The 25,828-nt window shown below is 40.1% G+C and overlaps 1 pseudogene; it reads left to right on the top strand.

Moving 5' to 3' along the window:
* The first annotated feature begins 24,741 nt into the window (after nucleotides 1–24,741).
* Nucleotides 24,742–25,514, top strand: LOC100358884 (molybdopterin synthase catalytic subunit pseudogene; annotated as a pseudogene).
* The last annotated feature ends 314 nt before the right edge of the window (nucleotides 25,515–25,828 follow it).

The following is a 25,828-nucleotide window of genomic DNA, read 5'->3' as shown; positions in this document are numbered from 1 at the left end:
CTCTCACTATCTAGCATGGCTGCTGGCACCAAACATGACATTCAAATTCCAGGAATCTAGAAAAAAAATTTTAAAAGGACAAAGCGCATTTTCTCAACCCCATGTCTCTCCTTGTCTATCATTTCCCTGCTCCATTCTACAGGAAGTCACTCCTTGAAACCGTTATCTACGCTTTCTGATTCATTCGTCTACCATTCTTCTTGAACTCATTTCATTCAGACTTTACTCTACATCACTAAACCCCAAGCCCAATTCTCAGTCTTGTTCTCATTGACTTACCAGTTTCACCTGACAGAGGAACCTCCTTGAGATACTTTGTTCATTCAGCTTCCAGGACAAAACACTCTCCTAACCTTTCTCTTAATCTGCATATTGACGCCCAGCTGCTGGAATGCTACAGAGCTCAGTTCCTGAGCCTCATAGGTATCTACTTATCGCTTTGGTCATTCTTTCCAATGGCAGGATGATAACTCTCAATCATGTCCTTAACCTGGATCTCTTCCTTGGACTCTGGTCCTTTAGATCCAACCAGCTACCTAATAGCTCCAGCAAGCATCTCAGATCTCACAGACTTAAACTGAACTCATGATTTCTCCATACCGGTACTCAACCTCATCTTCTAGTAAACATCTCCATCTCAGTTAATGCCAACCATATCTGTATTAGTCAGGCTAAGCTGAATTATGCTCAGTAATAAATATCTGAATATTGGGTTAGCTTCCAATAACAAAGGATTATTTCTCTCTAGACAGAGATATATTATCCTTTCACAGAAAGGACCCCTACATTGAGAGAAACCAAAGGATTCGGTAAACAGTAAAACAGGCTATCACACTCATTCTCCACTTTCTCTAGCCAAAATTCTTTTTTCCTCTCTTATTCTCAAATCCAGTTCGTCAGTAGACCAGACCACTTCTCAATCCTATTGCCCTGATCCAAATCCCATGAATAGGTTCCTAAGTGATTTCCTTGCTATTATTCTTGTTCTCTTAGTCTGTGCTCCAGTCCAAAACCACGACTCAGATCCTGCCCCACTGCTCAAAACTCTGAAACTAGTTTCCCTGTCAGTTAAAGGACAAAATCTTTTTAACATCACTGTACAATCTGTGGCCCTCTCATCCATCACCAGTCTAACTGCATTGCCCTCTACATCTCCGGCTGCCTTCTTACAGGCTCATTAGCTGCCTTGCTGCTTTGAAACCTACCAAGTACATTCCAGCCTTAGGACCTCTGCAACTGTACTTTTTTCTGCCTAGGATTCACTCCTCCAGCCTTAGGACCTCTGCACCTGTACTTTCTTCTGCCTAGGATTCACTCCTCCTGGATAGGCACATGCTCACTCCCTCGTCTTCACCAGATGTTTATGAAAATGTCACCTTTTCCATGAGTCTTGACCTGTTAACCTATTTAAAATTTTAACAGCTGCACCTCATTCTGACACCCTGTCTCCTTCTTGCTTACTTGTTTCCATAACACTCATACCTATGAAATTTGCTAGTGCCTTTTTCTTTACAATCTCTCTCAGTTCACTAGATGAATACTCCTTGGCTGCATGGATTTTTATGCCTATTTTATTCATTATTGTATCCATCACATAAAGAACAATACCTGAATCAATCAACACTCAATAACCATTTATTTAATGAATAAATTAATAAATGACACTTTTGAAAGCTTAAGGAACTCAAACATAGAAAGATGTAACTTAAAGATACAGAGAGAAAACATGGTAAGTAAGCATTAATAAGTATTGTACATTCCCAGAAACTCAAGAAGATCGCTGAGTTATTAGAGGGAACAAAAAGAATCTAATTGGGAAAAGTATATTAGTAATAAAAATCTTATTTATAAAACTTGGATGTTAATAATAAAGGCAAAACTACAAGGTTTTCTATTTGATTTATTATAAATTCCTGAATTTAAATCCAAATTTGAAATGCATACATTTTGATTATTTTTCTCTAATAAAGGAAAAAATTGATAGATCATTTCATAAACAGCTTTATCACTTTTGGTGGAAAATCAAAATTCACTTTATCCCTGACTACAGAGTAAAAGGAAAGCATTTGGGCCAGGCTAATTACCTGTGTCCTAGCCTGATATTGGCAGTTTGTACAGTGCTGTTAAAAAGATTTTGTCCTTTGACTAACAGGCAAACTAGTTTGAGAGTTTTAGGCAGCATGACAGGATTTGACTCGTGTTTCTCAACCTTAGCACCATAACATCTGGGGCTGAGTGATCTTCGTTTTAGGAGGATGCCCTTTGCACTATAGGATGTTGAGTAGCTTCCTGGCCTCATCTCCAGACAAAGCCAAACATCTCTGGGGTGGATGGGTGGGACATGACCCCAAGTTCAGAACATGGCCTTGGACTATGACTGTCTATAAAGTCAGCACTCTCATAGGTCTTCAAGTTGTGACTCATGAAATGCACCATGAGATTATTGTAGGAAAACAATACCAAAACAGGCAAGCAGATCCTATGTGTATGATTTAGAGAAATAATTAAACAGCTTCCTTTGGTTAAGAATGAAGGGGAAAAAAAAACACTTCAAATTTTTTCCCCTAGAATTTCTTTGGTTTTGGCAAGGTAAAAAGGTGTTACCTGGAAAACACAAGTTCTTACTAAGGAATATTGGTTATTAATACCTTACTGACAGTCTGGGAACAGAGGAAAGGTTTTCAACAAGATTTAGCATGAAGAACAAAAGAAAACTCCAGAACATGGGCAGAAGCTTTTCAGTGGACTGTCCCATTTATTTAAAGGACAATGTGGGGTCATTGGCCATGATGATAAAGGGAGGTTGAGTCTTAAAAGAAATATCCCAGTTGTCAACAATTTATTTAAGATTAGTTCTGCACAGTAGTCTAAAATGAGAAAAAATAAAACTGAAATGACTGATTAAATACAAGTATAATATGACAGTTTATGACCAATATTAACTATTAATACAGCTTTACTAATATATCAAATTTAAAGGAGTTGACAATTAAATTGTTCAAAATTAATAGAAACTCAGAGGTAAGAATGAATCAATGATCTCAGGGACCTAGGAAAACAATAAATCAAACCAAAAATTAGTAGGTGGAAAGAAATAATTAAAATTAGAGAACTAAATAAAAAATTAAAAAATACAAAAGATCAGTGAAATGAAGAGCTTTTTTGTTTTCAAAAAATAAATAAAATTGATACACCTTTGGCCCAACTAAACAAAAAAAAGAGAATGAAGAATGAACCCACATTAACAAAACCAGTAATGAAAAAGATATGTAACAATGGATACTGTAGAAATAAAAAAAAATTCATCAAAGAATTACTACAAACATCTGCATTCCAACAAATTGGAAAATCTAAAAGAAAAGGATAGATTCCTGGAAACATACATTCTACCAAAAGTGATTGATGAAGATATAGAAAACCTAAACAGACCAATAACCAAGTCAGAGATTGAATCAGTAATAAAGATCCTCTTGATAAAGAAAAGACTGAGACCAAATGGCTTAAACTGATGAATTGTATCAGATTTTTAAAGAAGTTCTACTGCAATTCTTCTCAAGCATTTCAAAACGATTGAGAGAATCTTCCCATACTCCTTCTTTTTTAAAAAAGATTTATTTTATTTATTTTATTTATTTGAAAGACAGAGTTACAGAGAAAGGTAGAGACAGAGAGAGAGGTCTTCCATCCACTGGTTCACTCCCCAGATGGCAGCAATGGCCAAGCTGTGCCAATCCGCAGCCAGGAGCAAGGAGTCTCTTCTGGGTCTCCCACATTGGTGCAGAGGCCCAAGGACTTGGGCCGTCTTCTACTGCTTTCCCAGGCCACAGCAGAGGGCTGGATCAGAAGCTGGTACTTTAGGTCAAGGCTTTAATCTGCTACACCACAGTGCCGGCCCCCATACTCCTTCTATGATGCCAGTATCACCTTAATTTAAAAACCAGAAAAAGATATAGCAAAGAAAACTACAGTTCACCACTGATGAACATAGATGCAGAAATTTTGACTAATCAAATCTAACAACACATCAGAAAGATCATTCACTCAGAACAAGTGGGATTTATCCCAGGTGTACAGGGATGGTTCAACATTCGCAAATCAATCAATGTGGTATATCACATTAACAAACTGAAGAATAAAACCATATGATCATCTCAATAGATGCAGAGAAAGCATTTGATAAAATACAGCATCCTTTCATGATTAAAAACGTTAAGCAAATTTGGTGCAGAAGGAACATTCTCAACACAAGCAAGGCAATTCATGACAAACCCACAGTCAGCATCTTATTGAATGGGGAAAAGTTGGAAGCATTTCCGCTAAGATCCAGAACCAAACAAAGATGCCCACTCTAACCATTGCTACTCAATATAGATCTGGAAGTTTTAGCCAGAGCCATTAGGCAAGAAAAAGAAATCAAAGGAATACAAATTGGAAAGGAGGAAGTCAGATTATCCCTATTAGCATATGACATTATTCTATTTATAGAGGAACCAAAAGATCACTAAGAGACCATTGGAACTCATAAAAAAGTTTCATAAAGTGGCAGGATATAAAATCAACACAAAAAAATCAATAGCCTTTGTTTATGCAGACAGTGCAATGCCCAGGAAAGAACCTCTAAGATCAGTTCCATTCACAAAAGCTACCAAAAAAAATAATAAATACCTTGGAATACATTTAACAAAGGAGGTGAAAAAGCTCTATGATGAAAATTACAAAACATTAAAGAAATAAATAGACAACACAAAGAAAAATAAACTTCCGTGTTCATGGACTGTAAGAATTAATATCATCAAAATGTGCCTGAACTATTAAATACAATTTATAGAATCAATGTGATCTCAATCAAAATATCAAGGCCCTTTTTCTCAGATCTAGGAAAAATAGTTCCAAAACTCACATGGAAACACAAGAGATTCCAAATGACTAAAGCAATCTTAATCAACGAAAAGCTGGAAGCTTAATAATACAAAATTTCAAGACATAGTACATGGCAATTATAGTCAAAATAGCCTGGCACAAAAATAGACCAATGGAGCAGAATAGAAACTCCAGAAATCAATTCATGCATTTACAAGCAACTAATCTTTGACAACAGAGCTAAAATCAATACCTGGAGAAGAGATAGCCTCTTCAACAAATGCTGCTGGGAAAACTGAACTTCCAAGTGCAGAAGTATGAAACAAGACCCCTACCTTATACCTTATATAAAAATCAACTCAAAATGGATCAAAGATATAAATCTATGGCCTGATATCATCAAATTAATAAAGGAAAACATTGAGAAAGTTCATCAAGACACTGGCATAAGCGAAGACTTCTTGGAAAAGATGCCAGAAGCACAGGCAATAAAAGCCAAAATTAACAAATGTTTTAAATCAAACTGAGAAGATTCTTCACTGTAAAGGAAAAACTCAGCAAAGTGAAGAAGTAACCCACAAAATGGGAGAAAATATTTGCAAACTGTACAATGCATAAAGGGTTAACATTCAGAATCTATAAAGAACTCAAAAAACTTAACAACAACAAAACATACAATCCAATTAAGAAATGGGAAGAGGGGCCAGCACCGTGGCTCACTAGGCTAATCCTCCGCCTGCGGCGCCAGCACCCCAGGTTCTAGTCCCAGCTGGGGCACAGGGTACTAGTCCCGGTTGCTCCTCTTCCAGTCCAGCTCTCTGCTGTGGCCCGGGAGGGCAGTGGAGGATGGCCCAACTGCTTGGGCCCTGCACCCCATGGGAGACCAGGAGAAGCACCTGGCTCCTGGCTTCAGATCAGCGCAGCGCCAGCCATGGCAGCCATTAGGGGAGTGAACCAAAGGAAGGAAGACCTTTCTCTCTGTCCCTCTCTCACTGTCTGTAACTCTCTCTGTCTTTCTCTCACTGTCTAACTCTGCCTGTCAAAAAAAATTTTTTAAAAATTAAAAATTTAAAAAAAGAAATGGTCAGAGGACTTGAACAGGCATTTTTCAAGAGAGGAAATTCAAATGGTCAGCAGACACTTGAGGAAATGCTCAGGATCACTAGCCATCAGGGAAATGGAAATCAACAAATAATGAACTCTGGTGAGGATGTAGGGAAAGGTACCATAATACATGATTGGTGAGAATGTAAATTAGTACAGAAATAGATCTAGCATATGACCCAGCCAGAAATGAAATTAGCATATGAAAGAACTATCTGTATCCTCCATGTTTATTGCTATTCAATTCACAATAGCTAAGATATGGAATCAACTCAGATGCCCATCAACTGATGACTGGATAAAGAAGATGTGGTACATATACACTATGGAATACTACTCAGCCTTAAAAAAGAATGAAATCCTGTATTTTACAACAAAATGGATGCACCTGGAAACCATTATACTTAGTGAAATAAGTCAGTCCCAAAAACACAAATACCATATGTTTCATCTAATCTGTGATAACTAATAAAGTGTAAAAAATGTAGTGTATATGAGAAAAACTGACATTTTGAAATTTGATTATTTTTACAGCCCTTATCTCTACCAATGAGGAACAGCGTTTTTTCATCTTACTATTTGTTGAATACTTAGTGGAGGGTTAAGCTTATGATTATTAAAAAAAACTGAAAGTATATCATTGTAAAATTTAAAACAGAGAAGAAGAGAGAGGATAGGGTGGGAAGTATTACTATGCTCTTAAATCCGTATATATGAAATTCATGAAATTTTTTCAGCTTCTATAAGTAAAAAAATATTTTTTAAAAAAGGTGATAGATGGAAAACAATGAATTAGTCAATGATGAAGTATCTTCGGGGACCGCTACCATGGCTCACTTGGTAAATCCTCCGCCTGTGGTGCCGGCATCCCATATGAGTGCCAGGTTCTAGTCCCAGTTGCTCCTCTTCCAGTCCAGCTCTCTGCTGTGGCCTGGGAGGGCAGTGGAGGATGGCCCAAGTGCTTGGGTGCCTGCACCTGCCTGGGAGACCAAGAGAAGCACCTGGCTCCTGGCTTCGGATCGGTGCAGCGCGCCAGCCATAGTGGCCAATTGGGGGGTGAACCAACGGAAGGAAGACCTTTCTCTCTGACTCTCTCTCTCTCTCTCTCTCTCTCTGCCTAACTCTACCTGTCAAATTTAAAAAAAAAAAAAGTATCTTAGAAATTCTTTAAATGAATTCTTCAAGGTTAAATTTTTTTAAATATCTTCTTAAGCTGTTGATGACTTCAAAAATTCTTTTCTTTTCAGGTAGTTGTTAAATTATCATATTGGGCCGGCGCCGCGGCTCACTAGGCTAATCCTCCGCCTAGCGGCGCCGGCACCCCAGGTTCTAGTCCCGGTTGGGGCGCCAGATTCTGTCCCGGTTGCCCCTCTTCCAGGCCAGCTCTCTGCTGTGGCCCGGGAGTGCAGTGGAGGATGGCCCAGGTGCTTGGGCCCTGCACCCCATGGGAGACCAGGAAAAGCACCTGGCTCCTGGCTCCTGCCATCGGATCAGCGCGGTGCGCCAGCCGCGGCGGCCATTGGAGGGTGAACCAATGGCAAAAAAGGAAGACCTTTCTCTCTGTCTCTCTCTCTCACTGTCCACTCTGCCTGTCAAAAAAATAAAAAAAATAAAAATAAAAAAAAATTAAAAATTATCATATTGAATGTTGTAAAAAATAAGTAAGATATGGGGTCAGCACTGTGGCATAGTGGGTAAAGCCATCACCTGCAGTGCCAACATCCCATTTGGGTGTTGGTTTGAGTCCTGGATGCTCCACTTTTGATCCAGCTCTCTGCTATGGCCTGGGAAAGCAGTAGAAGATGGCTCAAATCCTTGAGCCCCTGCACCCATGCAGGAGACCCATAAGAGACTCTTGGCTCCTGGCTTCGGATCTGCTCAGCTCTGGCCACTGAGGCTGCTTGGGGAGTGAACCAGTGGATGGAAGACCTCTCTCTCTGTTTCTGCCTCTCTGTAACTCTGCCTTTCAAATAAACAAATAAATCTTTGCCATATATAAAGTTAATTGAAAATGGATCATAGTGGGGAATGGGACTGGAACTGGAAGAAGGAGGAGAAGAGGTGGGAGTGTGGGTGGGAGGGTGGGTATGGTGGGAAGAATCACTATATTCCTAAAGTTGTACTTAAAAAATGTATGAAGTTTGTATTCCTTAAACAAAAGTTTTCTTTGAAGGAAAAAAAAATTATGTAAGATAGGAGCCGGCACTGTGGCACAGTAGGTTAAGCATATGCCTGCAGCACTGGCATCCCACATGGGCTTCAAGTCCTGGCTGCTCCACTTCAGATACAGCTCCCTGCTGATAGCCTGGGAAAGCAGAAGATGGCCCATGTGCTTGGGCCCCAACAACCACATGGAGACCTGAAGAAGTCCTGGTTCCTGGCTCCTGATCAGCCCAGCTCCAGCCACTGCAACCATTTGGGGAGTGACCCAGTGGACAGAGACCTCTTTCTCTGTCTCTCCCTCCTCTCTCTGTCAATAGCTCTACCTCTCAAGTAAATAAATAAATCTTAAAAAAAAAAAGTAAGATAGTTGATTATGCCAGAGAGGAATCCTTAAATATGAGCTGAATAACCAGCAATGCTAATTCAACTCTTCTTTCAGAAACACCAAAAAAATCAAGTTTTTAAACAAACATTAAATGCATTTGGTGATATTAAATAAATATAATTTTAATTACTTATAAAGAAAGTATATTATTATATAATTATTTTTATATTCTTTCTCTCCAGTGAAGATATTCTGGCATTGAAATATGTATGGTACAGAAAATCCAAATCCGGCCGGTGCCGCGGCTCACTAGGCTATTCCTCCGCCTAGCGGCGCCGGCACACCGGGTTCTAGTCCCGGTCAGGGCGCCGGATTCTGTCCCGGTTGCCCCTCTTCCAGGCCAGCTCTCTGCTGTGGCCCAGGAGTGCAGTGGAGGATGGCCCAAGTGCTTGGGCCCTGCACCCCATGGGAGACCAGGATAAGTACCTGGCTCCTGCCATCGGATCAGCGCGGTGCGCCGGCCGCAGCGCGCCAGCCGCGGCGGCCATTGGAGGGTGAACCAACAGCAAAGGAAGACCTTTCTCTCTGTCTCTCTCTCTCACTGTCCACTCTGCCTGTCAAAAAAAAAAAAATCCAAATCCATTTTTCAGTTATACATAGTAATTGGAGGATCTGGCATAAATAAACTAAATGAGCATACCATTATTCTTTCAGTATTTAAAATAATCAATCTCAACTTCCTCTACCTTTGTACTAGAGCTATATTCATGAAGCAAAATTGATTAATTTGGGTTTCATATTTCTGTCCTCACCCTGAAATAATAAAAACAAATTTCAATGGGACCAAAATTAAGCAGCTAATAAAAATGCATTAAATCCATTGATCTTTGGGCTAGCACTGTAGGCTAAGTCTCCACCTGTGGAGCCGGCATCCCATATGGGCTCACTTTTGAGTCCCAGCTGCTCCACTTCTGAACCAGCTCCCTGTCCATGGCCTGGGAAAGCAACAGAAGATGACCCAAGCGCTTGGGACCCTGGACCCACATGGGAGACCTGGAAGAAGCTCCTGGCTCCCGACTTCAGATGGGCCCAGCTCCAGCTGTTGCAACCATTTGTAGAGTGAATCAGTGGATGGAAGATCTTGCTCTCTTCCTCTCTCTTTCTGTAACTCTGCCTTTCAAATAAATAAATAAATCTTAAAAGAAGAAAATCGATTGATCTCTTAGGTCCACAAACTGGATACTGTTCTCTAGAATTAAATACTAGTCACAATTATAAAGTACTTCAAAATACTCTTGGACTGACACCTTAATACAAATTGTCAAACTGAAAGAATTTGCATTTGTCTGTTTTGAGCGCTCCTGAATTATGTGTTTAATGTCTGTCACTTGTGCATGTTTGCATTCTATACTATAAATTAGATTATTGTTTTAAAGCAAAAAAGCAGCTCATCTGTCAGTGAACCAAGGCTTTTTCTGTTTGAGAAGAAAACCATGAAAAACAGCTTCTCAAGTATCCTCTCAACTTGCAGAGCTGATTTTTAAAAATATTAGTATGAATATTAAGAAATAGATCAAAAGCTACCAAACAGCTAACAATGAACATATTTTGAGTGATTTCAAAAGACTCAGTTTTACTTAGTTTTATTTCCAATTGTTTAATCATTATTCAACTGTACATAACTCTTGGGAAGAAAATGTATCTGAGACTTGAGAGGAGTTTCCTGGTATACTAAAAGAATCATTCCCTTTCTTTTGCTAATTCTCATGCCTAGTTAAGGATCTGATGTTCCTAAGGCCCAAAAGAGTCATCTAGAACTCTGTGTCCAGGGGAATAAGTAGATGTACACATGTAGATGTATATTCTTTTGAATCATAGAAAAAGCTGTTTTTGTTTTAGTTTTGTTGGCACTAATCAATTCCATTGCTTCTCACTAGTGGTTAAAAACTAAAAGCTCTGGAGGAGAGAACACAGACTGGAGAAACCAACACATGCACGACGTAGTACATAAGGATGCTGTGACTAACTGAAAACAATATGAGTTATCCTTAACTGTTTTTTGTTCTTAATACGTATGTAGGCATATGGATAAGAGCACATCAAGAAGTTCATGGAAAATAGAGTTAAAATAGATTTGTTTTGGTGAAAAACGTTTTGAAAATCATGCCTAGTCTTTCATAATATACATTTCCATGAACATTTTTTGAAGATTTCTCCAATGTATGGATTTTCAAACCTGTCTCTAAATTCCTATTCCATGAACTTTTTGAAGTATGCTCATGTGTGTGTATATTTATATATACACACATATATATAAAGTATCTCATATTTTACTCTGAATTACCTAGAATATTTTTCTAGGAAGGATAAATATGCAAATATATAACATATACAAATACATTTTTAAGATAAAAGTAAAGAAAAAACTTTGAAATATTCCAGAAGTCCTAGAAATTAAGACTTTAAATGTGAGATTCAAGAACAATAACCCTCCTGGGACCAAAAGAGGTGGGACTTCAGTACGCTAACAATGAAATTCTCTGTTTCAGGAAAAGCTGAATTTTCATTAGTGCTCTGAATCCTTTTCCATTAGCAATGAAGCCTGTGCATCCCCTTTGCCTTCGCTTCGTGCCCTCAAGTGAGAACTGAGTTATGACTGGAAGAAAATAGCTGCTCCAGGACATAAGCCGGGGCAGGCTGGGGGAGGGCTGCCATTTAGCTTGTAAAGCGCAGCAGCTGTGGCCTGTTTTCACTAATATCTGACATGTTTCCTTGGCCAATGGCCAAATGGAGCTGTACCCAACACTTCTCCCATCCTTCCTGTGCCTCCAGGACCCTTTGTAACTGCTACTTGAGACTCCAGACCACTCCAAATCAATCCCCTCGGTTCCTTCCTCCCCTTAACGTACTGGCATCCCATGCTAATTAATTAACCCAACACCAGCTTAGTCCAGGGCCTTCCCACACTTTGCCCCGTCACACAGCCCCGAAACGTCAGCACATTCCTGACTTCATCACTTGTCAACTCCCTTTCTGTTAAAGACCAGTGTCCCCTTTCTTTGACCTGGCCTCTGATTTGATCTCACTTTAAAGTATCCCACTTCAAGAGACAGTAACAAATGCTGCCTTTTTCCTGTTTGGTTTGTTTACCCATGTTCACCCGCCTATTGTAATTAAAGACCAAAGAACTTAGAAGAGCTGAGGAAGACAGTTTATACATTTGATGTACGGATAAACTCAATACAGGATCTGCAATGAAGCTCACTTTACCTTTTACCCACCGTGTGACCTCTGCTGAGTTTCTGTTGTTCTTGTGAGTCATTCAAATACCTACTGAGCAACCATTACAATGCCACATTCTGTTGTAGATTCTGGTGCTACATTTTCAATAATTAAATAAAAATATCAGTGACACTTCTATCTTAGTGAGGGGAGATGTTATTAATAAGCAGATGGATTTAAAAATACAGACATAGAAGAAAAAACATAAAGCATGAAGAAGGAAGGATAAGAAATGCAAAGATTGGTAGTAGGGGGGAAGGTGTCAACTTGGAATAAAATAATTAGGATTATGCAATGTTTGATCAGACAGGAAGTGGTAGAAAAGTGATTCATAAGGGTGCCTGGGGAGAAGCATTCCTAACAGAGAAAACTAGCAGTGCAAGGGTCCTGAGACATGAGGGTCTTCGTTGGAATGTTGGAGACTCAGCAAGCACACAGGCCAAAGAGACAGAGTGGTCAAGCCAGCCTGCCTGCTGAAGTCTCAGTACTGCCATTTGCTAGTAGTGTGACATTAAGCTCATTCTTCAGTCTCCTAAGCCTCAGTGCTCTCACTTTTAAGATAGAATTGATAGTAATCCCTATGTTGCAATGCTGTTATGAACAATAAATCAAGTAATGCATTCAAGATGCTTAGTGTGGTGCCTAGGATGTGGCAATGCCCAGAACAGGCTAACATTGTAACTGCTGGTGAGAACCCAGTAAGATAATGCACACACAGCACTCAGTATGTTGTCAGCAGAGCAAACACGTAGGTCATCTGCTATTACTTACTAGGACTACCAGTTACTAACTCGTTGCCTGTTTCGAAATAACTTCATACATTTAAAATTTTTGTAATATGAGAGTATTTCAAAAAGTTTAAGGAAAATGCACATTATCTTTTAATTCCGTTTCCTGTGAGCATTCGGAATTGCTCCTGTATATCACTTTTTATAAAGAATCAGAGTAGCAAAAGTTCACAGAAAATTTCAGATGCCCCAGAAGATTGATTGATGATTAATTTGATGCTACTCTGTTCGAATCTTTCTTTTTTTTTTTTTATTTTTTTGACAGGCAGAGTGGACAGTGAGAGAGAGAGAGACAGAGAGAAAGGTCTTCCTTTGCCATTGGTTCACCCTCCAATGGCCTCTGTTCGAATCTTTCTAATAGACACTAGAAAGCTGAACAAACTTAGGTGAAAAGGAGAGAGCATATATGCCCTCATTCACACACACACATGCTTTCTTGTCTTGTATGGATGAACCTTTAAGTCTATATAGATTTTTTTAAAAGAGGAGAGGTTAGTTGAAACAAGTTTCTGTGTGTTGCTGACCCCTGTTGGGTGGAAAAATAAGAATTGTTCTCCTAAGAGAAAAACATGGGAATTATCAGTTCCCTGGTCACAGTCCTGATCTTCAATATACTCTTGGATGCAGGGCCTTCCTGCTTGCTGCTGTAAAAGGACTATTTGGAAGCCTCATACTTTTCACAGCCCTGCTTCATTTTCCAGATGTCATGTGGCTCATACCTCATTTCTTTCCTGTGATTTGGGCCTCCTCAGTTTGAAGTTTAGGATCTCATCGTCCTTTCCCTTGTCCATCACACACACACACACACACACACACACACACACACACTTCTGAAACAAACACAGGACCCCTGGCATAGGGCTGTTAGGAAGCTCCACACATGTCCTAACCTGATTTTCATATCCCCCTAGCAGGAAGAAAGAGAAAAATTCACATCGAATCCTACAGTAGGACTAGTCCTGATTCTTTCCTCTCCTTAAGGATAAAAGCAGTTAATGTCTTTACTCACATTTTAACGAATAAAAAATCAAGTATTTCCTCTTAAAATCAGGTGGGAAATTATCCTTGTTCTTCTGTCATTTTTTTTTAATTCTACTATTCTCAGGCTGGCATTGTGGCACAGTGGATTAAGCTGCTGCTTGCGACACCAGCATCCAATATGGGTGCCTCCTGGAGTCCCGGTTTCTCCAATTCTAATCCAGCTCCCTGCTAATAGACTGGGAAAGCAGCGGAAGATGGAAGATGGTCCAAGTGCTTGGGCCTCTGTCACCCATGTAGGAGACCTGCATGGAGTTCCAGTATCCTGGTGTCAGCCTGGCCCAACCCTAGCCATTGCAGCCATTTAAGGAGTGAACCAGCGGATGGAAGATATTCTGTCTCTCTCTCTCTCTCCCTCTCTCTCTCTCTCTCTCTGTGTGTGTGTCTGTCTGTCTGTTTGTCTGTCTCTGTCTCTCCCTCTCTCTCTAAAACTCTGCCTTTCAAATAATATGCTTCAGAACATTGACATGAGCAATTTTTTTTTAAATCGGATTGAAAAGCACAGAATTAAAAAGCAAGAATAGACAATTAAATTTCTTTTTTTTTTATTGAGAAGTTTCTGTACTTCAAAAGAAACAGTCAGGAAAGTGAAGAGGCAACCGACAGAATGGGAAAAAATATTTGCAAACTATGCAACAGATAAAGGGTTGATAACTAGAATCTACAAAGAAATCAAGAAACTCCACAACATCAAAACAAACAACCCACTTAAGAGATGGGCCAAGGACCTCAATAGACATTTTTCAAAAGAGGAAATCCAAATGGCCAACAGACACATGAAAAAATGTTCAAGATCACTAGCAATCAGGGAAATGCAAATCAAAACCACAATGAGGTTTCACCTCACCCCGGTTAGAATGGCTCACATACAGAAATCTACCAACAACAGATGCTGGCGAGGATGTGGGGAAAAAGGGACACTAACCCACTGTTGGTGGGAATACAAACTGGTCAAGCCACTATGGAAATCAGTCTGGAGATTCCTCAGAAACCTGAATATAACCCTACCATTCGACCCAGCCATCCCACTCCTTGGAATTTACCCAAAGGAGTTTAAATTGATAAACAAAAAAGCTGTCTGCACCCTAATGTTTATTGCAGCACAATTCACAATAGCCAAGACCTGGAACCAACCTAAATGCCCATCAACGGTAGACTGGATAAAGAAATTATGGGATATGTATTCTTTAGAATACTATACCGCAGTAAGAAACAATGAAATCCAGTCATTTGCAACAAAATGGAGGATCTGGAACACATCATGCTGAGTGAAGTAAGCCAGTCCCAAAGGGACAAATACCATATGTTCTCCCTGATCGGTGACAACTGACTCAACACCAAAAAGGAAACCTCCTGAAGTGAAATGGACACTATGAGAAATGGTGACTTGATCAGCATAGCCCTGACTGCTAATGGACAACTTAATACATTATCCCTCTTAGTATTTTTTTTGTCTGTTCTACTTAATATGACTGGTTTAATTCTGTAATTATCACACTGTTATTCTTAAGTGTTGAAAATTAACTGAAATGTGATCCCTGTTAAACATAAGAGTAGGAATAAGAGAGGGAAGAGATGTATAATTTGGGGCATGCTCGGGCTGACTTGCCCCAATTGGTAGAGTTGGAAACATACCAGGGGATTCCAATTCAATCCCATCAAGGTGGCATGTGCCAATGCCATCTCACTATTCCAAGTGATCAATTTCAGTTCACAATTGATCATAATGAAAGGACTAAGAGTCAAATGGAGCACATAAACAAGTCTAGTATCTGCTAACACTAACCGATAGAATAAATAAAGGGGAGAGTGATCCAACATGGGAAGTGAGATACTCAGCAGACTCATAGAATGGCGGATGTCCTAAATAGCACTCTGGCCTCAGAATCAGCCCTAAAGGCACTCGGATCTGGCTGAAAAGCCCATGAGAGTATTTCAGGCATGGAAAGCCAAGACACTCTGGCAAAAAGATCTCTGTGAGTGAGATCCCAGTGGAAAGAACAGGTCTTCAAAGAGGGAGGTGCCTTTCTCTGAAGGGAGGAGAGAACCTCCACTTTGACTATGACCTTGTCTAAACAAGATAAGAGTCGGAGAACTCAAGGGGCTTCCATAGCCTTGGAAACTCATGACTGGTGCATAGGGAGATTACTGATGCCATAAACAGGAGTGTCAATTTGTAAAGTCAACAACAGGAGTCACTGTGCACTTACTCCTCATGTAGGATCTCTGTCCTTAATGTGCTGTGCGTTGAGATTTAATGCTATAACGAGTACTCAAACAATATATTTCACTTTGTGTTTCTATGGGGATGCAAACGATTGAAATCTTTACTTAATGTACACTAAACTGATCTTCTGTAAAAAAAAAAAAAAAGAAATTATCAATTCCCAACTTGACTCTCACTGGGATTAAACATGACAATAGGTCTGATCTGATTTCATCATCATTTAAAAAAAATCATCTATTATTTTTCACTTTATGTTTCTGTGTGGGAGCAAACTGTTGAAATCCTTACTTAAGGTATACTAAGCTGATCTTCTGTATATTAAGATAATCGAAAATGAATCTTGATGTGAATGGAAGGGGAGAGGGAGTGGGAAAGGGGAGGGTTGTGGGTGGGAGGGACGGTATGGGGGGGGAAGCCATTGTAACCCATGAGTCGTACTTTGGAAATTTATATTCATTAAATAAAAGATAAAAAAAATCTAAATAAAATTAAAATTGTGCTATTCTGCATAGGGTCAAGTAACACTTTCTGATGACATAAGCATGAAAGAGATCAAAAAAGCCACACATTGTAGCATTGTGGGTTAAGCCACCACCTGTGACACTGGCCCCATCTGGGCAACTGCTTGAGTCCTGGCTGATCCACTTCCCATCAAGCTCCCTATTGATTGCCTGAGAAAAGCAGCAGAAGATGGCCCAAGTGATTGGGCCCCTGAGACCCACATGGAAGACCAAGATGAAGCTCCTGGCTCCTGGCTTCAGCATGGTTCAGCCCCAATCATTGCAGCCATTTGGGGAGTGAACCAGCAGATAGATTTGCCTCTTCCTCTCTGTAACTGACTTTCAAATTAATTAATTAATTTTCTAAAAAGTAAAATACTGTTCATATATAATTTAAATAAAAATAAGGTTAAACTCTAAATAATGTATTATCTTTCAAACAATACAAAAGTTACATGTGCAATGAAATTAAAACAGCTCCTTGTTAGACTTTCTGATTCTCTATTTTTTATTTTCTTCCTTGTTTGCCATTCACTGTGGTGCCCTTCTTAACTGGTACCTGAAAAGCCAGTCTTTATCTGTTGAGGAATTCAGCCCCAATTTTGCCTAACCAAAGCCAGTGTTCTAGAATGTTCCCTGGCTCACTTTTCCTCTGATAGTGATCAATTGTGCTAAAAATAACTCATGCTACACTCTTTGGCTTTATTTTAATTGGAATCATCAAAAGAGGTAGATGAAAGCAGGGAGAAGTGACAGAGATTTTGTGGACAAAGTTATATAATTAGAATAATAAAATGCAAAAGGTCAAAAGATTGAGTGTATCCTTTTTATGCAGTCTTAGGAAGGGCACAATTAGGAATCTTAGTTTCAGGAATACTTTACTCCTAGACCCATTCTATTTTGTGCATGCAGAAGGCTGACTTTGTCTGCAGGTCCTAAGAAATGAAAACATAGATGGCAAGAACCTCAGCAATCTTTGTCCTCTTAAGATCCCAGCAAGGAATCCATCTGTGCTTTTGCTCCAAACGTTCCTCCATTATGCAAGGTGGTTAGGAATGAGGTGTGCAGAGGAGGGAAAATGCATCATCTTTAAACTGACTTTGACAGCTTCTCCCTGCCTTCTACATGAAGTACTCTCTTTAGAATAAACATCCGGGTGTTTTTGCTTTGTCTTCTCTGATTAAGAACTAAGTCTATTCCAGGGCTGGCACTGTGGCACAGCAGGTTAAAGCAGTGGTTAAAGCCCTGGCCTGAAGCGCCGGCAACCCATATGGGTGCCAGTTCTGGTCCCAGCTGCTCCTCTTCTGATCCAGCTCTCTGCTATGGCCTGGGATAACACTAGAAGATGGCTCAAGTCCTTGGGCCCCTGCACCCATGGGATACCTGGAGGAAGCTTCTGGCTCCTGGCTTCAGATCAGTGCAGCTCCGGCCATTGCAGCCATCTGGGGAGTCGACCAGTGAATGGAAGACCTCCTCTCTCTGTCTCTACCTCTCTCTGTAACTCTTTCAAATAAATAAAATAAATCTTTAAAAAAAAGAACTAAGTCTCTTCCAATTTCATATCTCTCCAGGGGTTGCCTTTTCTATGAGGACTCACTACTTGCTCTTTTTTAAAAAAAAGCATTTATATGTATTTATTTGAGAAACAGAAGAGACAGATGGAGAGGAAGAGTTCCCGTTCTCTGCCTCACTCCCCAAATGCCCCAGCCGAGAGCAGAGAACTCAGCCTAGATCTCCAATATGGGTGGCAGGGACTCAATTACTTAAGCCTTCATCTGCCACCCAGAGTGCATATTACTAGGAAGCTGGAAACCAGTTACTCCAACACAGGACAAGGGCATCTCAACTGGCTTCTTAACCACTTTTCCACGAAACTCCCACCTCTGCGTGTTCTATTTGGCTTGGGTCTGGAAGGAGCCGTACTGGATCTATACGTTTATGTTATCCTTAACCCCTTTTACCCTGGTACCACTGACTCAACCCCTGAGGAATCTGGGCTGGAAAGAAGGCACGATCCCCACTACTGGGGCTCACCTGTAGGCTTTACCCATCCTCAGTCCACTGACCCTGGCTGGCCCACAATCCCCACACCACATGGTGCTGATGAGATCCCAGATACGCCTTAGAGACTTTCCTCATGAGCTAAACCTGAAAGACCAGCAAAGCACTCTTGTTATCAGCCTCATTGAGGAGATCTCTGACCAGGAATTTCTATACAGGGAGAGACGACTGGGACATAGATGTGCAGTTCCCTGGCATCCTTTTGGTGCTCCTTCTGTCTGTTCCCCTCCAATGATGAAAAAGGTAGACGTCCCCCGACCTTGTTGCTGCAACCTAACCTTGACAGATCCTTTCTTCTTAGTAGCTTTGGACTGCCCATTTCTTGGATCCACTAAGATAGGCAAGGGGCAAAAAGAAAAGATTAGCTAGCCAATAAGGGAAACATTTATTGAAAAGTATTTCCAAAATATCAAACTTGTTAGTGTTGGAGTTCTATGAACCTACATGATGGCATCCGTGCCAATAGATCTTCCTCTGCACTGGGCAGAGCATATCTTGAAAGCAGGGCTGCTTTTATATTGTCATGAAATTCTCGAAATACACAGCACACAACCCAGGACTTGACACAGTGTCAACTGATGATTGATAAACAATGAGCTACATTAAGATTTGCATGAGAATTTACAGCTTTATTTTCTTTATGTTCTTTTTTTTTTTTTTGAACATGTAGTCTATTTGTCATTAAAATTTTATTGTGGGTTGGAGTTCTTCATACCTAAAATTTCTGGATCACATCTTAGAATCACATTCATCACCCATGCTACTCAAAACATTATATTGAAGGTTAAAATGCTAAGATATTAACCTGGCTTTGGAAAAATAAAATTTATTGGCAAATGACTTGTAGAAATGCCTACAATGCCTAGATATTCTCACAGCAGATTAAATATTAAAAGTCTTAAGAATTGGCCGGCTCACTAGGCTAATCCTCTGCCTTGTGGCGCCGGCACACTGGGTTCTAGTCCCGGTAAGGGCACCGGATTCTGTCCCGGTTGCCCCTCTTCCAGGCCAGCTCTCTGCTGTGGCCAGCGAGTGCAGTGGAGGATGGCCCAAGTGCTTGGGCCCTGCACCCCATGGGAGACCAGGAGAAGTACCTGGCTCCTGCCATCAGATCAGAGCAGTGCGCCGGCCGCGGCAGCCATTGGAGGGTGAACCAACGGCAAAAGGAAGACCTTTCTCTCTGTCTCTCTCTCTCACTGTCCACTCTGCCTGTCAAAAAAAAAAAAAGTCCTAAGAATCCCTTCAGGCCGGCGCTGCGGCTCAATAGGCTAATCCTCCGCCTTGCGCCAGCACACCAGGTTCTAGTCCCGGTCAGGGCACCGGATTCTGTCCCGGTTGCCCCTCTTCCAGGCCAGCTCTCTGCTGTGGCCCAGGAGTGCAGTGGAGGTTGGCCCAAGTCCTTGGGCCCTGCACCTGCACTGGAGGCCAGGAGAAGCACCTGGCTTCTGGCTTCGGATCAGCATGGTGTGCCGGCCACAGCGCGCCGGCTGCGGCTGCCATTGGAGGGTGAACCAACGGCAAAGGAAGAGACACTCTCTCTCTCCCTGTCCACTCTGCCTGTAAAAAAAAAAAAAAAGAATCCCTTCAGTAAAGAATCAATTTACTTCAGATCAACTGAATAGTCTGTAGTTTATTCTTTTTTTCTTTTTTTAAATTTTATTTAAGTTATACAAGTTTCATATATTTCATATACAGATTTAGGAATATAGTTATACTTCCCACCCTACTCTCCCACCTATTTATGTGCCAAACCTTCTTCCTCCTCCCTCTCCCATTCTCACTCTTAATTTTCACAAAGATCTATTTTCAGTTTACTTAATGATAATAAAGTTAACCCTACACTAAGTAAAGAGTTCAACAAATAGTATGAAGAAGAAAACACTGTTCCTCAACACTAGAGACAAGGACTATAAACAATCATCAAATCTCAAAATGTCATTTTCACTCCAACACATTACATTGTAGGTACTCTATTAGTTACCTCGGATCAGGGAAAACATGATATGTGACTTTTTGATACTGGCTTATTTCATTAAGTATAATGATTTCCAGTTGTGTTCATCTTGTTGCAAAAGATGGTATTTTATTTGCTTTTACAGCTGAGTAGTACTCTGTAGTGTATATATACCATAATTTCTTTATCTAGTCAACAGCTGATGGACATCTGGGTTGACTCCGTATCTTAGCTATTGTGAATTGAGCTGCAATGGATATGAGGGTATAGATAACTTTCAGACACTGATTTATTTTAGTTTGGTAAATTTCCAGGAGTGGAATGGCTGGATCATATGGAGGGTCTATATTCAGATTTCTGAGGTATCTCCACACTGCCTTCCACAGTGACTGCACCAGATTACATCCCCACCAACAGTGGATTAAGGTACCTTTTTTCCCACATCCTCACAGGAATATGTTGTTTGTTGATTTCTGTATGAGAATCATAACTGGAGGGATGTAAAATGATTTGCATTTCCCTGATGGCTAGTGATCTTGAGCATTTTCTCAAGTGTCTGCTGACCATTTGAATTTCCTCTCTTGAAAAATGCCTGTTCAAGGGCCATCAAAGGAGGAGGTACCTTTCTCTAAAGGGAGCAGGGAAGTTCCACTTTGAATATGACCTTGTCTAAATAAGATCGGAGTTGGAGAACACCCACAATCATCCCATCTCATGCTCCCTCTCCCATTCTATTTACATCAAAATTCATTTTCAATTATCTTTATATACAGAAGATCAATTTAGTATATACTAAGAAAAGACTTCAACAGTTTGCACACACACAGAAACACAAAGTATAAAGTACTGTTTGAGTACTAGTTATAGCATTAAATCACAATGTACAGCACATTAAGGACAGAGATCCTAGATGGAGAGTAAGTGCACAGTGACTCCTGTTGTTGATTTAACAATTGACACTCTTGTTATGGCGTCAGTAATCACCCTAGGCTCTTGTCATGAGTTGCCAAGGCTATGGAAGCCTCTTGAGTTCGCCAATTCCAATCTTATTTAGACAAGGTCATATTCAAAGTGGAAGTTCTCTCCCCCTTCAGAGAAAGGTACCTCCTTCCTTGAAGGCCCATTCTTTCTGCTGGGATCTCACCAACAGAGATCTTTCATTTAGGGTTTTTTTTTTCTCTTTGCCACAGCGTCTTGGCTTTCCATGCCTAAAATACTCTCATGGGATTTTTAGCCAGATCCAAATGCCTTAAGGGCTGATTCTGAGGCCAGAGTGCTGTTTAGGACATCTGCCATTCTATGAGTCTGCTGTGTATCCCACTTCCCATGTTGGATCGTTCTCTCCTTTTTCATTCTATCAGTTAGTATTAGTAGAAACTAGTCTTGTTTATGTGATCCCTTTGACTCTTAATCCTATCATTATGATCAGTTATGAACTGAAACTGATCACTTTGACTAGTGAGATGGCATTGGTACATGCCACCTTGATGAGATTGAATTGGAATCCCCTGGTACATTTCTAACTCTACCATTTGGGACAAGTCCGATTGAGTATGTCCCAAATTGTACATCTCCTCCCTCTCTTAGTCCCACTCTTACATTTAACAGGGATAGCTTTTCAGTTAAATTTAAACACCTAAGAATAATTTTGTATCAATTAAAGAGTTCAACCAATAGTATTAAGTAGAACAAAAAAAATACTAAATGGGATAAAGTATTAAGTTTTTCCTTGACAGTCAGGACAAGGGCTGATCAAGTCATTGTTTCTCATAGTGTCCATTTCACTTCAACAGGTTTCCTTTTTGGTGCTTGGTTAGTTGTCACAGATCAAGAAGAACATATGATATTTGTCTCTTTGAGACTGGCTTAATTCACTCAGCATGATGTTTTCCAGATTCCTCCATTTTGTTGCAAATGACTGGATTTCTTTTTTTTACTGCTGTATAGTATTCTATAGAGTACATATCCCATAATTTCTTTATCCAGTCACCAAGAAACTATTGGAACTCATAAACGAGTTTGGTAAAATGGAAGGAAATAGAACCAACACAGGAAAAATCTTTATGTTCCTTTATTGAAATTTGTATAATGGGACATACTCAATCGGACTTGTCCCAAATGGTAGAGTTAGATATGCGCCAGGGGATTCCAATTCAATCTCATCAAGGTGGCATGTACCAATGCCATCTCACTAGTCAAAGTGATCAGTTTCAGTTCATAACTGATCATAATGATAGGATTAAGAGTCAAAGGGATCACATAAACAAGACTAGTTTCTACTAATACTAACTGATAGAATGAAAAAGGAGAGAACGATCCAACATGGGAAGTGGGATACACAGCAGACTCATAGAATGGCAGATGTCCTAAACAGCACTCTGGCCTCAGAATCAGCCCTTAAGGCATTTGGATCTGGCTAAAAATCCCATGAGAGTATTTTAGGCATGGAAAGCCAAGACGCTGTGGCAAAGAGAAAAAAAAAAAAAAACCCTAAATGAAAGATCTCTGTTGGTGAGATCCCAGCAGAAAGAATGGGCCTTCAAGGAAGGAGGTACCTTTCTCTGAAGGGGGAGAGAACTTCCACTTTGAATATGACCTTGTCTAAATAAGATTGGAATTGGCGAACTCAAGAGGCTTCCATAGCCTTGGCAACTCATGACAAGAGCCTAGGGTGATTACTGATGCCATAACAAGAGTGTCAATTGTTAAATCAACTCTGGCAAAAAAAAAAATGGCCTAAATGAAAGATCTCCGTCAGTGAGATCCCAGTGGAAAGAACAGGTCTTCAAAGAAGGAGGTACCTTTCTCTGAAGGGAGGAGAGAACTTACACTCTGACTACGACCTTGTCTAAATATGATCAGAGTCGGTGTACTCAAAAGGCTTCCATAGCCTTGGCAACTCATGACAAGAGCCTAGGGTGATTACTGATGCCATAAACAAGAGTGTCAATTTGTTAAGTCAACAACAGGAGTCACTGTGCACTTACTCCTCATGTAGGATCTCTGTCCTTAATGTGCTGTACATTGTGATTTGATGCTATAACGAGTACTCAAACAGTATTTTTCACTTTGTATTTCTATGTGGGTGAAAACTGTTGAAATCTTTACTTAATATATGCTAAACTGATCTTCTGTATATAAAGAGAATTGAAAATGAATCTTGATGTGAATGGAAGGGGAGAGGAAGCGGGAAAGGGGAGGGTTGCCGGTGGGAGGGAAGTTTTGGGGGGCAAAGCCACTGTAATCCATGTTCTGTACTTTGGAAATTTATATTCATTAAATAAAAGTTAAAAAAACATAAAAAAAGAAATTTGTATAATGGGAAGTACAGCAAACAAATATTTACTACCCAGCGGAAAACCTTGAAACTGTAATCCCACTTATATGCAAATATGAGTAACACTGAGCTGGATGGTACATCTGACTGCTTCATCATTGCCATCAGGAACAAGGTGAAGTATTTTTAAATTTTTGCAGAGAAATCTGTCAAAATAATTAGCACATCCTGTCATTTTCCCCCTAAAATATCTAAACCCTTTGTCTCATGGTTTTGGAGATTAGAAATCTGAAATTAAGGTATTAGCAGAGCTATGCTCTCTCCAAGTTTTGTGTCCTTACCTCTTTAGGCTTTTGGTGATGGCCAACACCTCAGCATTCTTTGACTTGTTGCTTCACATCTTCTCCCAATTTCACATGGCCTTCTTCCTTCTGTGTCTGTGTTCAAATTTCCCTGGTCTTATATAGACACCAACCCTTGCAACAGGCTCCGCCCTAATCCAGTCTGACCTCATTTTAATTCAATCACAACTGCAAAAACTCCATTTTTAAAAAAGGTCACATTCATATGCCCTCCATGGATTTAGGCAAACACTGTTCAACCCAGTATAACAATCACATTTGTAGATTATAAGAACCTACTCTCATTGACAGAATGAATAGATAAAAATCCTTCAAGGTGTACCAACAAAATTGATCTCATTAACATATATAGATTGTTTGAATTGATAATAACAGCATGCACAATATTTTTAAGTATACCTAAAACATTTACCAAAAATGTCCATAAAAATTACAAGCAATTCCAAAGGATTGAAAAGCTACACAGTATGTTTTCTGATACTGATAGAATAAAAATAGAGAATAATATCAAAAAGAAGGACAATCAGTCTTGCATTCCTAGGGGTTTCACAGACATGGGCTCAACCAACTGCTTTCAGGAAAAAAAAATGCATCTGTACCAAACATATATAGGCTTTTTTTCCCTGAGAAATATGGTATAACAAATATTTACATAGTACTCACATTGTATTAGGTATTATAAGTAACCTAGCAATGATTTAAAGTGTTTATGGGGGCACAGGGTCTGCCCATCAGCCTCTGTGCCTGTAAATCAGTCTCGGGGTCCTCAGAACGATTGTGTAGTGGTGCCAGGCTGTATTTTGCAAAGAGTGCTGAAATAGCAGGAGTTCGTTCAGAGACCATTTCTGTGCCCCAAGAAATAAAAGCATCACAGCTGTGGAAAGAGATAGAAACTCAACATCCTGGATTGACTGATGTTAGTAATCAGGTGATATTTGCTGTTCGTCAAGAATATGTCGAGCTTGGAGATCAGCTCCTCTGGCTCCAGCCAGGAGACAAAATTGCTATTATCCACCCCCCCCCCCATTGGTGGAGGCTAGTGCATTTAAGCCATGTAGGAAAGATACGGATGATGTTGAAGATAAAGCTAAAGATACAATACAATTCACTGCTGAGAAACTTCCAGTGGATGAGGTCTCGCAGTTGGTGATTTCTCTACCCTGTGGTGCAGTGTCCCTATTTGTAGGGACTACAAGAAATAACTTTGAAAGGAAGAAAGTCATTAGCTTAGAATATGAAGCTTATCTACCAATGCCAGAAAACGAGGTCAGAAAAATCTGTAGTGACATCAGGCAGAAATGGCCAGTCACACACATAGCAGTATTCCATAGACTTGGCTTAGTTCCGGTGTCAGAAGCAAACATAATCATTGCTGTGTCCTTAGCCCGCAGGGCTGCATCCCTTGAAGCTGTGAGCTATGCCATTGATAATTTAAAAGCCAAGGTGCCCATATGGAAAAAGGAAATGTATGAAGAGTCATCCTCAACTTGGAAGAGAAACAAAGAATGGTTTTGGGCAAACAATGATTAATCAGTTATATTTTTTAGAGCTCTCACACTTGGGTAAAGTTTCACCATTGATTCCTGTGTGATTTTGCTCCTCCAGAGATTGATAGCTCATTGAAGCACAGTGTTTTATAACTGTGAGGCAAAAGAGAGAAAAAGATAAATAAGTGCATATTTAGGATGAAGGATTACCTGGGAGCTAGAGCCAAAGCAAGGACTTTAGGGAAGACAAGCAGTAGTGTAAATGAGAGGGAAAGTGTCCGTGGTAGATGTCTTTCCGTGACTAAGACCAGTTGTGACAGCTTACTCTGAGGTCTGGCACATGCTCACCAACCTCGTCTCAGACATAGCTTCCCCTGAAGCCTCCTGTCCTGATATATAT

The sequence above is a fragment of the Oryctolagus cuniculus genome, chromosome 5 (genome assembly GCF_964237555.1).
Source record: "Oryctolagus cuniculus chromosome 5, mOryCun1.1, whole genome shotgun sequence".
In the NCBI taxonomy this organism is placed as follows: Eukaryota; Metazoa; Chordata; class Mammalia; order Lagomorpha; family Leporidae; genus Oryctolagus; species Oryctolagus cuniculus.
The sequence above is the reverse complement of the archived record's forward strand: the minus strand, read 5'-3'. Positions and strand labels throughout refer to the sequence as shown.